Source organism: Falco cherrug, chromosome 1, assembly GCF_023634085.1.
Source record: "Falco cherrug isolate bFalChe1 chromosome 1, bFalChe1.pri, whole genome shotgun sequence".
NCBI classification, from domain to species: Eukaryota; Metazoa; Chordata; class Aves; order Falconiformes; family Falconidae; genus Falco; species Falco cherrug.
Genome location: NC_073697.1, coordinates 126,035,585 through 126,048,563, shown reverse-complemented (window position 1 = coordinate 126,048,563; position 12,979 = coordinate 126,035,585). Strand labels below are relative to the sequence as shown.

At 55.7% G+C, this 12,979-nt stretch overlaps 1 long non-coding RNA gene across 1 annotated transcript in view; it reads left to right on the top strand.

The window, feature by feature from the left end:
- The window catches only part of LOC129737529 (uncharacterized), a 57,104-nt gene extending 46,063 nt beyond the window's left edge, over positions 1 to 11,041 (top strand). The window contains exon 2 of the long non-coding RNA XR_008735462.1: positions 10,117 to 11,041. This is a non-coding gene — a long non-coding RNA (uncharacterized LOC129737529). The remainder of the gene's footprint in view (positions 1 to 10,116) is intronic.
- The last annotated feature ends 1,938 nt before the right edge of the window (positions 11,042 to 12,979 follow it).

Below are 12,979 nucleotides of genomic sequence, written 5' to 3'. Positions count from 1 at the left end.
TGGCCGCATGTCCTTGGGTTGGACTGGACCAACTGTGAGACTTGGTTGTTCTATGCATTTTTTCTGTTCCACTTAAAGGGAAGTTATTTAAATGTAGTGATTTAAAAAAAACCCAACATCTCCAACTTTTATGCCTGACCATTTGAAACCAAAAGACCAGTGAAACCGTGGTTCAGATTTCTGCCTCAGTTTATGCCCACGAAGGTTTGTTGTTGTTGTTGCTCACCAGTTTCAAGCATCCAGAAAGGACAAACTGCCCAACTTCGCTCCTCTCCAAAGGCCAAATTTTGGGTGAGGGCATTTTTTGAATCTTCCCACCCTGCCTCAGCTATAAGCCCTAATCCTGACCCGGGGGCCCATCTCACTGCAGGTGAGAGGTAATTTTACCCCTTGATCCGGTGTTGAGGTCCATTGTGAGAATTAAACAGCGTTTTGCTGTGCTAATTTACCACCGCAGATTGTATAATTATCTTTTTATAGGGATGGGTGTGTGCCGGGCTTTCCTACCGTGGGGCAGAGCTGGCGGTGCCTGTGTCGGTGCGTAGGAGATGCTCTGCCGTACCTGGCATCTGCTCTGGGTTTGCTGGGCGATTGGAGACAATTAGCTGGGGATTATCGTCTGTTACAGATCTCCCTCCAGCGCAGGGGTGCTGGGGCTCGGTGGAGCCAGGGATGCTGTGGAGGTGGTACCACAAAGAGGAGCAGTGGATGGGTCAGTGTTTGGTGGCTCCCGTGGGATGGCATCTGGATTTTGAAGGGTGTGGGAGCGTCTGTGGCTGCAGAGCTGCCCTAAGGTGGCAAAGGGTTAATCCGCCTCGGTTAGCTGGGTGTGATGGATCAGCTCTGGGAGTGAAAGCCGGTCTTAGCACAGGATTTTGGGGAAAGGGTGACCTGAGCTGTCCCCCATGAGGGACCACACTCTCATGCAGAGACTCTGCAAACAAAATTCCTTTTCTGTGGCTGCTAGAGCCAAATGGGTGAGGAGCCCCTGTGTAGGCATGGTGCTGGCAGGCGATGGGAGGTGGCTTGTCCCATCGGAGCCTGTCCCTGAGCTCCTGCATCACCTCAGCAAAGACAAGCCCTGAAGGCAACACCCTGGAGGCTCCCCAAGAATTGCAGCTTTTGCACCCCAGAGTCACGGAGCATCCCCTACTCCTCTCCTTCAGAGCAGCAAACCCCGGTGTGTCATGGGGCTCGCTGGTGTGCTGGGCTACGTGCCGCCGTGAGCAACGGCACTTGGAAGAGGAGGCTCCCACAGTCGGAAAGCAGCAGCTGGATCATGCCAGGGCAAGTTGCGCTCCTCTTGGATGAGTCCGCACCAGCGTCTCTGGTACAAGCCAGTTGTTTCCATTGCGCTGGGAGAGTGATGCTGGTGCCGATGGGCCTTACCCTGACGGGCTAGGATCAGCGGATGGGGAGGTTTCTCCCCTCCCTCGGGGATATCGGTTCCTTTGCACTAAGAAGATAAAGACAGTAAAACTGGGGTTTGAACCTGACTGCACACCCAGAGCCAGAGGACTGATAGCCCTGTAGGGGAGGAGGGATCTGGCCCGCCGCAGGCTGGGGGAGCATCCTGCCTTTGCTGGGCTTGCACTGAGCGGCTGCAGCCCTGCTCTCCCCGCGTGCATGGCACTGCCGTGGCACACTTTGCCAGCATTTCATATCCTCATTTTTTCATGCAAAAGGAAGCAGGGGAATGGGGGGAGAAAGGGGCACAGAGAATTAATCAGCTTAGGGTCAGAACAGGAAAAAACACTGCTTAAATTGGTAATCCCTGGGGATAGAAATCAGCTCAAAGCCACAAAATAAATGTGCAGCCGGATGGTTTTTCCTCTCTTGCCTCCCTGACGGGGCTGTTCTCAGAGGGCAGGGGGTTGTGGCAGGGATCCTGCCTCCAGCAAGGGCAGGAATCCAGTGTGGAGGCTTTTGCACCCTTGTCTACGTTCACTCCCTGATTCAAAGCTTTCCAAAAAATACCCTGACCCAGATGTGAGGACTTTGAACATCACCAGGCAATGAGAAGAGGAGCTCATCCTCAAGATGGGACCCTGTGGGTTGCGTGGCTGAACGCATCACCTCCCTGGAGCCAACCCAGAAGGTTTTGCAGCACTTTTCCCATCCTGTGAGCCAGTGCAATGCTGCACCAGCATGGGTGTGCAGGGAGGTGTGTGGGAATGAGGATGGTACCCCCTTGTAATCCTTTGTATCCTGGAGATCCATCCCTGCTTGCCTCTGCTTGGAGGCATGAGGTGCTGCAGAGCAGCCCGGGGGGACGCTGGCAGTGCTGGGGGGGCGGGGGGGGGGCGGGCAGTTCGTGCAACCCCTGCCTGGACAGCCGGGCCAGTTCAGGCCTGTCTTGCACAAACGTGGGATGTGGAGCCCCAGGAAGAGCCCGGGGGGCAGCTCAGCAGTCACAAACTGCCTTGGAAATAGTCTGGGATTAATGCACCAGGACTGGTTTTGTGGTGCTGTCCTATCCCACCCGGTATGTCCAGGAGCTCCTCCACCGTCCTCTGCCTCTGCTGGAGCAGGCAGGGAGTGGAGGTCTTGCTCCGAGGGGACCCCAGCATGCTCAAGAGGAGCCCGAATGCAGGGTCTGAGTGTTCCCTGTTCTCTCTCTCTGGGATTAGGCAGCCCAAAATATGGGGAGATACTGTGCTGGTGGAGAGCAAATGCTGCTTTGTGCCTTTGTGTGATGCTGCACTGGCATCTGTGTCTCTTTCAGTGTGAGAACCCAGAGGATGGCAAGGCTGAGCCTGGGGGATGGAAAGGAGCCGCTCGGGGAAGTTGGGAGAGCAGCTCTGCTGTGGTAGGGGGCTGCTGTGGGAAGGAGAGAGCGCGTGGCCCCTCTCCCCAGGCTCTGCCGGTCAGCAGGAGGGTGATTCCTGGCAGATTGCCCCATCCCCTGCCTGCAAAGCCCACCACAGCCTGGTGGGTATCAAAGTGCCCAAATCGGGTGAGGATGCAGGGAGGCAGCCGGTGTGGTGGGTTACACCTGTAGCCTGCAATGGGGAAGAGCTTGCTACAGGATTAAGTGAGATCCAAAGGCATTTGTGCGTTAAGGGTGAATTAGTTTGGTCCTAATAAAGGAGGGTTTAGGTGGTGGGGGAGCAATGTGGGGCTGCCTGGGGCTGTGGGAAGCCCTTATGTCTGTGCTGGAGATCACCCACCCCATGGTCGATCGGGATGTGGTCTCTGCGGTTCGGGCATCCCCTTTGCCAGAGGGGGGGTTCAGGCTTTGCTCTCCCTGTTGGTGAGAAGAGGAGGGGAAAAAGCCCTCCACGTCGTTCGGAAGAACCCAGGTATCGGATGGTATCTGATGGTATCATCAGGGGCTCCCGCTGATGGCAGAAACCAAGGGGTAGCTGCTTGGCCCACAGTGGGGACTGCTGGATTTCAGCAGGAGAAGCAAAAATGCTGGGAGGTAAACAGTTCATGCTCGGGGAACATCGTTTTGCTGCTCAGGCCCATCGATCAGTCTGTCAGAGGGTTATGACTTTGGGGATGCTTTTAATAAAGGAGCCAGAACTGTCACCGGGTGCTGGAGCCTGCCCGAAACCTGCCTGCAGCCTCTCCGGGGAGTCCGTGTTGTCCAAGCCCCAACACCATTCTGTGCTTATCGTCTTGGTGCAAAAATGAAGGAGAATGGGACTTTCTTCATTCTTTCAGCTGCCTGTCAGTCTCAACGTGACACATTGCTTTAAAAAAAAAGTGGCCTTTTCTTGCGGGGAAGGAGGGGGGAAAATTGCTAGAAAGAGCCAGAGAAGGAGGCAGCCTCATCCCACATGCAGAACAGGTTGGAGTGTGTGCGCAACAAGAAATTCCTCAGAGGTGTTTCTGTTGGGGGGGGTTAAAAGTTGTATTTTTAGTCTTACTTATTCTAGGGTGAGTGCCTGTGTTTAGGTCTCAGGGTGTTGATCAGGGTGTTACTTGAGGAGGAAACCTGCACCTGGTGCTGGGAGCGATGTTTCTGGGCTGCAGCAGATGCTGTGCTCTGAGTGCATCCTGGTGGGGTCGGCAAACAGCAGCATCTCTCCTGGACCCTGATCCTCCGGGATGCAGCCGGTGCACGCTGGTAATTGCAGCTATTGCCTTTCATTTCTCCAGAGAGCAGGAGGCTGCTGTGATGCTGGGAGCAGCTACGGGACCCTTTCTGCAAATTCAACCTGCTGCATCTCAACCTTGCAAGTTTTTCTGGGGCATTGCATCTTACAGCGAGCTCTGGACAAATACCCTTTGCTATCTTTGGGTTAAACAGCCAGTATTGAGAGAGGCATCTCATACAGCCTGACCCCTCCATGCTCCAGCACAGAGCATCCCCCCTCAGCCCTTGGCACTCGGCAGGCACGTGGATGTGCGTTTGGTTAAAGGGACCGTCTCCCCATGACTCACGGTGGTTTGCACCGTGGCAGGTCGATGACTCATGGCAGAAGCTGACAGCACCTGTCTGGGCCACAGTTATTTATTAACACGTTACCAGAAAGGGCGGCATGGGAACAAAACACTTGCTTCGCTTCCTCTGGCTGAAGGAGTTTTAATGACATCGCTCCTGAGGCTGGCTGGGATTTTGGCAAGGCTTTTTGTATCGTATGCTTAGGTTAGTAAACGAAGATAATCTCTTTGGATTGAAACTCTGGGAATTAGGTTGGCTCTGGCAACGGGGCAATGGAGTCTGGCGGTTTAAGGAGAAGGTTCATTTGTCTTGCAGCGGTGTCGAAGGGTCACCCCAAGCCTGGGGGCTTCTTTGTGGCCAGATTAAAGCCACATTGAGTGAGACAAAGATGTGTCCAAGGGGGCAGGATGGGGAGATGGGAAGAAGCCGTTTGCTGAGGTGCACAAGGTCAGGCAGAGCTGGGGGCAGGCTGGGCTCCCCGCTCCTGCCCCTCACTTTTCCCTCTGGATCACTCGGCTTTCTTAGAAGAATGATCCCTTCTGAGTGTGGTTTTCACGCAGCTCTGGATGCTGAAATCTTGTATGTTCATTTGCAGGTTGGGGACAGTGTGGGATGGGGTCACACAGGCTGGTCACTGCTGGGGTCCTTATCTCTACCACCTGAGGGTCTCCGTGGGACACCAGGCTGGGGTTTGGTGCCTGTGCTGTGGCCAGCTTGGCTCCTCACTGGGAGAAGTGGCCCCCTGGCATGGTGCTTGTGGGTTATTGCCACGCGTGCCCACCCACCCACCCACGCTCGGGTGGGCTTCACCCACCCCTTGGCAGGAGTGCCTGGTGGGGTCCATGGCGGGAGTGCGCTGCTTGCACCAGCTGAAGCTGCAAGATGCCACCGGGGCTGAGGGGTCCCCAGGACCAGTCTGAGCCCTCTGTGGAGCCCAGTGGCCATGCTGCCACTGTGTGTGAGCAGGTAGCTGGAGGCAGCAGTTTCAGACAGGGGGGTGCTGGATGTCCTGCCACGTGCCATGCTGGGATGCAGCACATCTCACAGTGCTGGTGGTGGAATGAGCAGCATGGCAAGGATACTTTTTCCCCAAGGATCCCAGGTTCCCACCCCAGGTCACCTCCTGGGGTTGTCACCTCTGCTGTGCCATGGTGGTGGAGCTGGAGAGACCCCAATGGAGTGTGTGCCCATGGTATGCTGCTGGGAGTCATTCTGCAGCGGTGCTGAGCCAGCACTCCCAGGCAGTGGCTGCACTGGGAAGGCTGCATCCTGCTGGGGCGCGGGGAGGGCATGGGGCAGGCACCCTGCAAAGGTCCAGTTTTTCCTGCAGCCCCTGTTGTGTTTCGAGCACAGCCGTGGGTTAGTTAGCAGCGCTGTCGAGCTTTGTCTTTTCCTGACAATAACTGTTGGCCTGTGGACGTGGGATGGCCCATCGTGGGGGGCTCTGCTGGCACTGGCGCGGGGCTGGCTCGGCAGAGCCGGTGGGTAGGAGGAGAGGAGGAACGAGCTGCAAGGAGCCCCGTGTGAGATGGGACACGTGCAAAACAAGCAGGGAGTGATGGATGGGTCCCCTCGGCAGCACCGGGTTCAAACCCTGCCCTGACCTGCCTGGGGGGGCTGCTTGCACAGGGGGGGATGGTGGCAGCGGGGGTCCATTTGCAGGAGGTCTGGCTGTCCCCTAGCAGGAGGCTGCCGAGGCTCGGGAGGACACGGCACGTTGGCAGGCGAAGGCTGTGACTCAACGGGTCCGTTTCATCTTTCTTAGATCTTTTGCCTTTTTTTTTTTTTTTTTCTTTAATCCACTTGCCTCATTGACTTTATTTTACAATCTACTGCTGGGTTCACTGAAGAGCGCTTTGGTCATTAAGCACGTTGGGGCATGTGAATAAACCTGCATCTCCAAACTGTAAATCGCTTTAAAGCCGGTACCAAACCGCTGGCTGGGATGCGAAGGGCACATCGTAGCCCCGTGTGTCCCTCCTGCCGCCCCTCGCCTCCACAGTTTGGAAGTTTGGAAGTGGTAAGACCAACCTGGCTGTGTCGGTCTGAAGCCCCATCCCTTTGCAGGTCCCTTAGCGTGTCCAGGTCCCCGTTCCTCTCCACAGCCCTGGCCACGTCGGAGCTGCCCTTGCCCTTTGCGGGGGCTGGGGCCAGGCTGAGCCCTGCCCGGGTATGCACGGGGACAGCGCAGCGAGGTGCTAACGCGGCGGTGCTGGGACCGGTTCCTGCAAACAGGCTCTAGCTCTCCAGCTGCATTTTTCTAAATCCAGTTCTTTGGATGGGAAGTGTTTTGACAGTATAAGTGGAATTGGGGCATGTCTGAGCAGGGTGAGGGGTCTGAGGGAGGGACACCCGGGAGAGGCAGCAGCAGGGAGGTATGAGTGCCGAGCGAGCCATAACGTGAGCGCTGCCAGAATAGTTTCCCTGCCTCTTGGTTTCCTTTCCTGTTTGGCTTTGCTGCCCACACAGTTTGTGCTCAAGCTGTCTGTAGACGCGATGCTCCCATCCTCCATAGCCGAAAGTCCTGTTTCTATTCCTGTGCTCTGCTCTGCTCCTTTGCAAACATGTGTTTGGGGGGATGGGGCAGGAGGCAGATCCCCATCTCCAAATGCACACATGATCAACGTTCTTGCTGCAAACTCGGTGCTTCCTCCTCTGTTTGCTCTGGACAGATGAATTCTTCTTCCCAGGCTGCTGCTGTGCGTGGAGGCAGCTCGTGCCTTGGTTCCAGCGCCTGCTGTCTCGCCCCTGCTCTCCCGCCCCGGGGGGAGCATGGAGAGAACAACAGCAGCGCGGGGGCTGGTGTCCAGGAGGCACCGGTGGCCTCAGGGCTCGAAGTGTGTGGCCTGGCTGTGCTGCTGCTCGTCCTCCCAGGGCTGGAGTGGTCCAGGGTGCGGGGAAGCAGATGATGCCTCGCTGGGGAGCATGGGGTTTGTGGGAGGCAACCAGCCCAGGGAAAAAAATAAATTGCACCTGCGACGTTACTGTCTTTTTAGGTTTAGTGCTGGGAGATGTGCAGAGGGGGGAAGGAGGGAGGTTTGTCCCGAGTTGGTTTTGTTCAGATCACTAGAGTCTGGGGAGGATGGTCCTTCACTGAGGGTGTCTCTGGGACAAAACGGAGTGCTCTGTGTGATTAAACTGGGGCACCCACATAGCACTGAACCTGCCTGGGCTCTGAAGTGCTGAAGACAAACAAGTACCTAATCCATGCAGGAAGGATGTGCTAATGTCCCCGACGTGGGCAGAAGCACATCCTGCAGCGGCTGCCCGGGCTGGACATGCTTCTGTTGCTGGTGTTCCCATCCGTGTGGCTGTATGGCGGTTCCTGCACCGCGCCATGCTCCCGCGCTGCTTCAGCTGCATCCCGACCCGAGGAGGGACCGCGCTGGCCAAAAGGCTTCGCCGGGGTGGAGCACATCAGGAAGCGCCTTTGATCTCTGGGCACTAACACGCTTTCAAATGAGCCGCAGAAATGACTGCCCTCCTCCCCGCTGGGGAGGGGAGATAACACATCAGAGCCTGCGCGCATAGCTGTGCTATCGCTCCTTTATGGAGCTTTGATTGCTACTAACCATGCAGCTCACTCAAGGGAACTTCAAAAGCAGTGCGCTGGACCTGCACCGCCCTGTGCAAAGAGTCCTGAGCCGGGCTCTCTGCACACACACCTATGTGTGTTCAGCTACGCCCAAGGCTCGTTGACAAGGCTTTTTGCCCTGTCACATCTTGACACCAGCATCAGGTAGTTTTTGGTAGACATTCAAGGCCTGCTCAGGTGGCTGGGTAGATGGATGCAGTGGGGTTGGACCCTCTGGACCTTCTTGGTGGGCACTGGGTGCCTCTGGGATGGCACCACCGATGCATTTAGCTCCCTGCCCTGTCCCAGACCCTGCTGTGCAGTGATCCCCAGAGTCTGGGTGTTTGGGGTTAGTGCCTTGCAAACCCCAGTGATGCTTGTGAGGCAGGGAGATGCTCACAGCAGGAGGGAGGATTTGCAGCCACTCTCGGCATGTTTGCCAGTGGCATGGGAGTTAACAGGCAAAGTTGGGAAGTTGGGGGAAAGAGGAGGAAAAGGGTTCCGACCTCCTCCACTCCCCCTGCCTTCCCCTTGGCTGCTGCAATTTCATTGAGGCTGTGTATTGGCCTCCGGAGGATGGAGCTGGGTAACACCACAACATAAACAGAACATCTGGAAGCTCTTAAAGGGTTTTATTTTTTAACACATTTACAAGAGCCAGGGACACTTGCACACAGGGTTTTGCAAACTCGGAGACGCTGCGCTCTTTCTTCTCCAAAAGCCCAAAGCTGATTGTCAGGCTTTCCCCTGGGGAAGGGGCTTGGGGGCTGGTTTATACCTCCACACTGCACTGCTGAGGGTGTGATATCTTGGCCAGGAGGTACCAATCTTGCTTCCACATATTCCTTGAGAAGTCCAAAGCAAACAGATGATAAGTGTTGCACGATAAATGAGTATAAACGTCTATCCTTCTTTCTGTGTGCCTCTAGTTAATGCTGGAGCAGAACGGGGAGTCAGGTGGGGTGTGACTGGGAGAAAAGCTGTTTAATGATCCTACGGAGTGAGCAGGGTCAGAACCAAAGAGGAGAGAAATGATTAACCTCCCCAAATGGGCCAAGAGCTTGTCTGAGCCAAATGGACCTGGTTGTGCCACAGTTAATGGTGGAGTCTGGATCCTCCAGTATGTTGCAGCTGATCTGAGAGGTTGTAGGTGAGGAGCCCGTGGACAGAGATGGACAAATGAGATCCGTTCTCATTTTGCTGTCTGACTGTTTTCCTCTCCCTGTCTCCTTCCAAACGTCTGTGGCAGCTTGGGAAGAGGACCCCCTTTCTGCCGGCTCCTCTGGGGCTGCCCAGGACAGCAGTGAGGCCACAGGGATGGGCATGGGCCGGCTGCAGCCCCCCCGGTATGTAGAGGAGGTTGAGCTCAGGCAGAGCTACCCGAGCTGCCTGTGGCCCCCCTCCCCATGCAGTCCTCGGTGGTCTCACTGCTGCTCACCCAGCTCAGCGCTGGGATGTTAAATCAGCGACCTGCACATCCCTTGGACCGCATAGTGCAGCCCACGGACACACAAACAAGATGAGCTGCTTTCCCTTCCTCTGTGTTCCCAGATGCCGTTGTTTTGCTGGCCGCAAGGAAATGGCCATTTGATTTTCTTCCATCAGCCCCCGGCTATGTCTCTTATCCACCCTTGTGCTATCCCACAGCCCCATGTGATGTCTGCTGATCCCATGGGAGCCCAGCCTTGGGGCTGCCGCTGCTTTTGGGCTCTCTGGAGTGACGTGGCTGAGTAATGCTGCTTTCGCCATGGGTGCTGTCAGCACATCCTCTGCTCTCGGCATCTGGATGGCAGTGCCGGCAGCTCAGCTGTCACTGAGAGCTGCTGTGGATGCAGAGCTCCTCCCAGCCTGCTTAGATGTGGCCCCTGCAGCCACAACTGGTCCCCGTCAGTCCCAAGATCCAGGGCCTGGGATGGGCTTCAGCCTCCAAAGCATGGGGCCATCGGTGCTGCTGATCATAGGGTGAGCTCCAAGGCACCAGTGCTGAAGGTGCTTTTAGGGGAGGCGCTGGGGCTGCTGGCGTGTCTCCTCTTTTACGCATTGCTCCAAACATTTATTTTGTTGGCAAAGAGGAACCACAACTTGCTTCATCACAACCAGCTGCCTCCCAGCTGGGACCTTCCATTAACGTTGTGTTTTTCCTTCACAGGGTCCCTGGTGAAGGCTCGGGGTGTGGGGACCTGAGAGGAGACAGCAAGGTGCTGCAGCGCTCATCATGACCAGAACACCCCGGAGCATCCTCCTGAGGATAAGCACTTCAGCTGCAAGGACAGAGAGAGGGACAGCAGGGACCAGCAGCTCTCCCTGAGCTCACCAGGGAGCAACGGAGCATCAGGAGCTCCTTCACCCAGTGCCCACCACCGAAAACAGCTTCCCCACCAGCTGCCCTCGTACACTTACTGGGCTCTATGTCCCCAGCCCAGCAAGGGCGGTTTCCTCCCAGCACTGACCTCGCTCCCAGCCCCATGCAGAGCCGAAAGAACTTAATTAGCTGCTGGGCTTTGGAAATTATCCTTTTGGCTGGGAAGTGCTGGCGATGACTGGCGAAATGCTCGTGGGTCAAACAGTAGCTCCATGCTTTTCTCTGTGAAGGACTAAGTGCTTGCCTGATTCCAGGGAACCAGCTGTGGATTTTTTTTCTTTTTTTACCTCTCTGCTCTTTTTTTTGATGCCTGCTGGTGTTTTGGGCTTTTCATGAGGATGGCTGGGCCCAGCCCACAGCACGTGGCGTCACAAAGTGCTGATGCCTGTGGTGGGAACTGGAGGGGTGAAACCCTTCGGAAGAGCCATGGGGCAGAAGCTGAGCTGGTGATTGTGGTGCTCCAGGGTTTAAAACTGTCTGGCAGAGTCTCATCTTGTGTCATGGGTGTTGGGTGGCCTCGGGGAGGGTCGTTCTGCTGCAGTCGACTGAGCCCCCTCGGCCCCAGCAGATCCTTTGTGGACCCCAGCCCAGATGGTGCTGGGGAGTGGGCGCAGGAGCGGGGCATGCCAAACCACAGCGAGGGGAACGTCAACATGGGGGAAAATGTCACCCTCAGAAACAAACTTCTTAATAAAACCCGTTGCCTCTGTGAGTGCTTGATGTTCTTTTCCATTTGTCTTGGCTCAGCCACACTTACATCATGGCCCTATCGAGGGGATGCGTTTGATTGTACAGGAAACCAGCGCTCTGGCAAACGGCTCTGCCCTAACGAAGCCAGGCCAGGAGTTTAATGCCTTTGCTTTGCAGAAAATTTCTCCCCTGTCCTTTCCCCCTCCACTTTCTGCAACCCTTAACCATCACCGCCTGAGCTTCCCCTAGCACGCCTCCTGCTCTGAAAGCGACTGAAACCCAAATTAGTTCCCCTTAAATCGTGTTGCTCCGTGTCTCTGGCCGTGTGTTCCCTCCCACCCTGCAGACTTGATGCGAAGCACCGGAAGGTGCCGTGTGGAAATGCAACATAAAAAGGATATTTATGTAATGGAAATAGCCTGTTATTGTTTTTTTTAAGATTGAGGAAGAACCACAGGTGTCCTTTCATTTAAAAAGCACAGTAGCCTCATGAGCATGGATTCAGTGTATCTGTTCGGTGTGCAACCGCGGTGACTCTGTCAAACTCACTGCTGTAACTGGTAGGTTCTCTGCATAGCCCTGGCTTCTTTTCTCTGCATGGTGAGTCCCCACTGGGACAAACTTGCGGAAACATGGTCAGAAACATGGAATCTTGGGTCCTTTCCTTTGAAATCCATTACTCAGCTCACAAGCACCTCGGAGAGTTTAAGAGCCATGTTATGCCCTTGGGCAAAACTATGAGAGAACAGCAAAGCCCAGAAATGCATGAAACTTCACTTGATTTTTGTTGTGGTGATGATGGGTTTGGGGAGGCCCTAACAAAATCCAATGTCAAACTAATTTGCATCAATTAAATGACACCCTGGAGGCACAGGTGAGCTGCCGGCAGCCAAAGCTGGTTCCTGCAGGCCAGCAGAGCCTTGGTGGTGAGCACGGACACCCTGAAGCGTGGTGGGATGGAGGTGATGGTCTGCCCTTCGCCGCTGCTCTTTTCAAGGTAGGTCCAAAGCAGAGGGTGACCCTGCTCTTCCTTTTCTCTGGGTAGAAAGTGGGTCCTGCGGGCGCAGGAGGAGGCTAGGATGCAGTTACTGTGCCGCACACGATGCCTTTGCTCATCTGTGCAGAGCGGAGCCATGGCAAGCAAACCAGCACAAGGGTAAGGCTGGTGGTACTGGGTGCCCTGAGCTCCCCTGGACTCTCTCCCTAGTAGTTTCTCCTCTCAGGTCTGGGAGCTGCGGTGGAGCTGGGGCTGTGCCCCAGACAGCAGCAGCGCGTAGGAACAGTCCTCGGGCAAATTATGGGGTTCTCACCCGTGAGTCAAACCTGGATTTTTGGGCTGGCTGTGACACCCGTTGTCTCGGCTTGCTGGGGAGCCACAGTGTACCTCTCCGGATGGAAATACAGGCTGTGGCTACGGGGGGCACCCCAAGTGATGGTCCCATGGTCACCCCTGCCAGGCAGTGTGCCAGAAGTGATGCTGGCTGACGTGGTGCTGCCAGGTGCAGTATTCCCTACATCTCTCCTTGCCACTTTGTGTTAAGCTACGTGTGTGAATTGCCTCGATGTCCGTGTAGGAGAGCTGAGGCGTGCGGAGATTGAATTCCCATGGGGAAAGCAGAGGCTCTGGGCCATTCAGACCTGAGGAGTCCAGTGCACACCAGCGATGCCACGGCCAATGCTCATGCTGTGGCATCCTTTTTAGCAGCAATCCCCCCTCCTGGGAGCAGCCTGCTAATCCCAGCCTGCGTGGACCTGCTGATGGGCACTGGTGCTGCCTGTCCTCTGCCCTGCGGCTGCAGACCCTGCTCTGGGGATGGAGGGGGGAAGCTCAGTGCTTGGATGAGGACCTTTTGGAATTCATAATGAATATTTACTTCAAAGGCTGGTTGCCTTTAGTGTCGGTCAGTCATACAGTCCCAGCTTGTTCAGAGACTGAGCAAACAGAAAGCCAGGCCGTTGA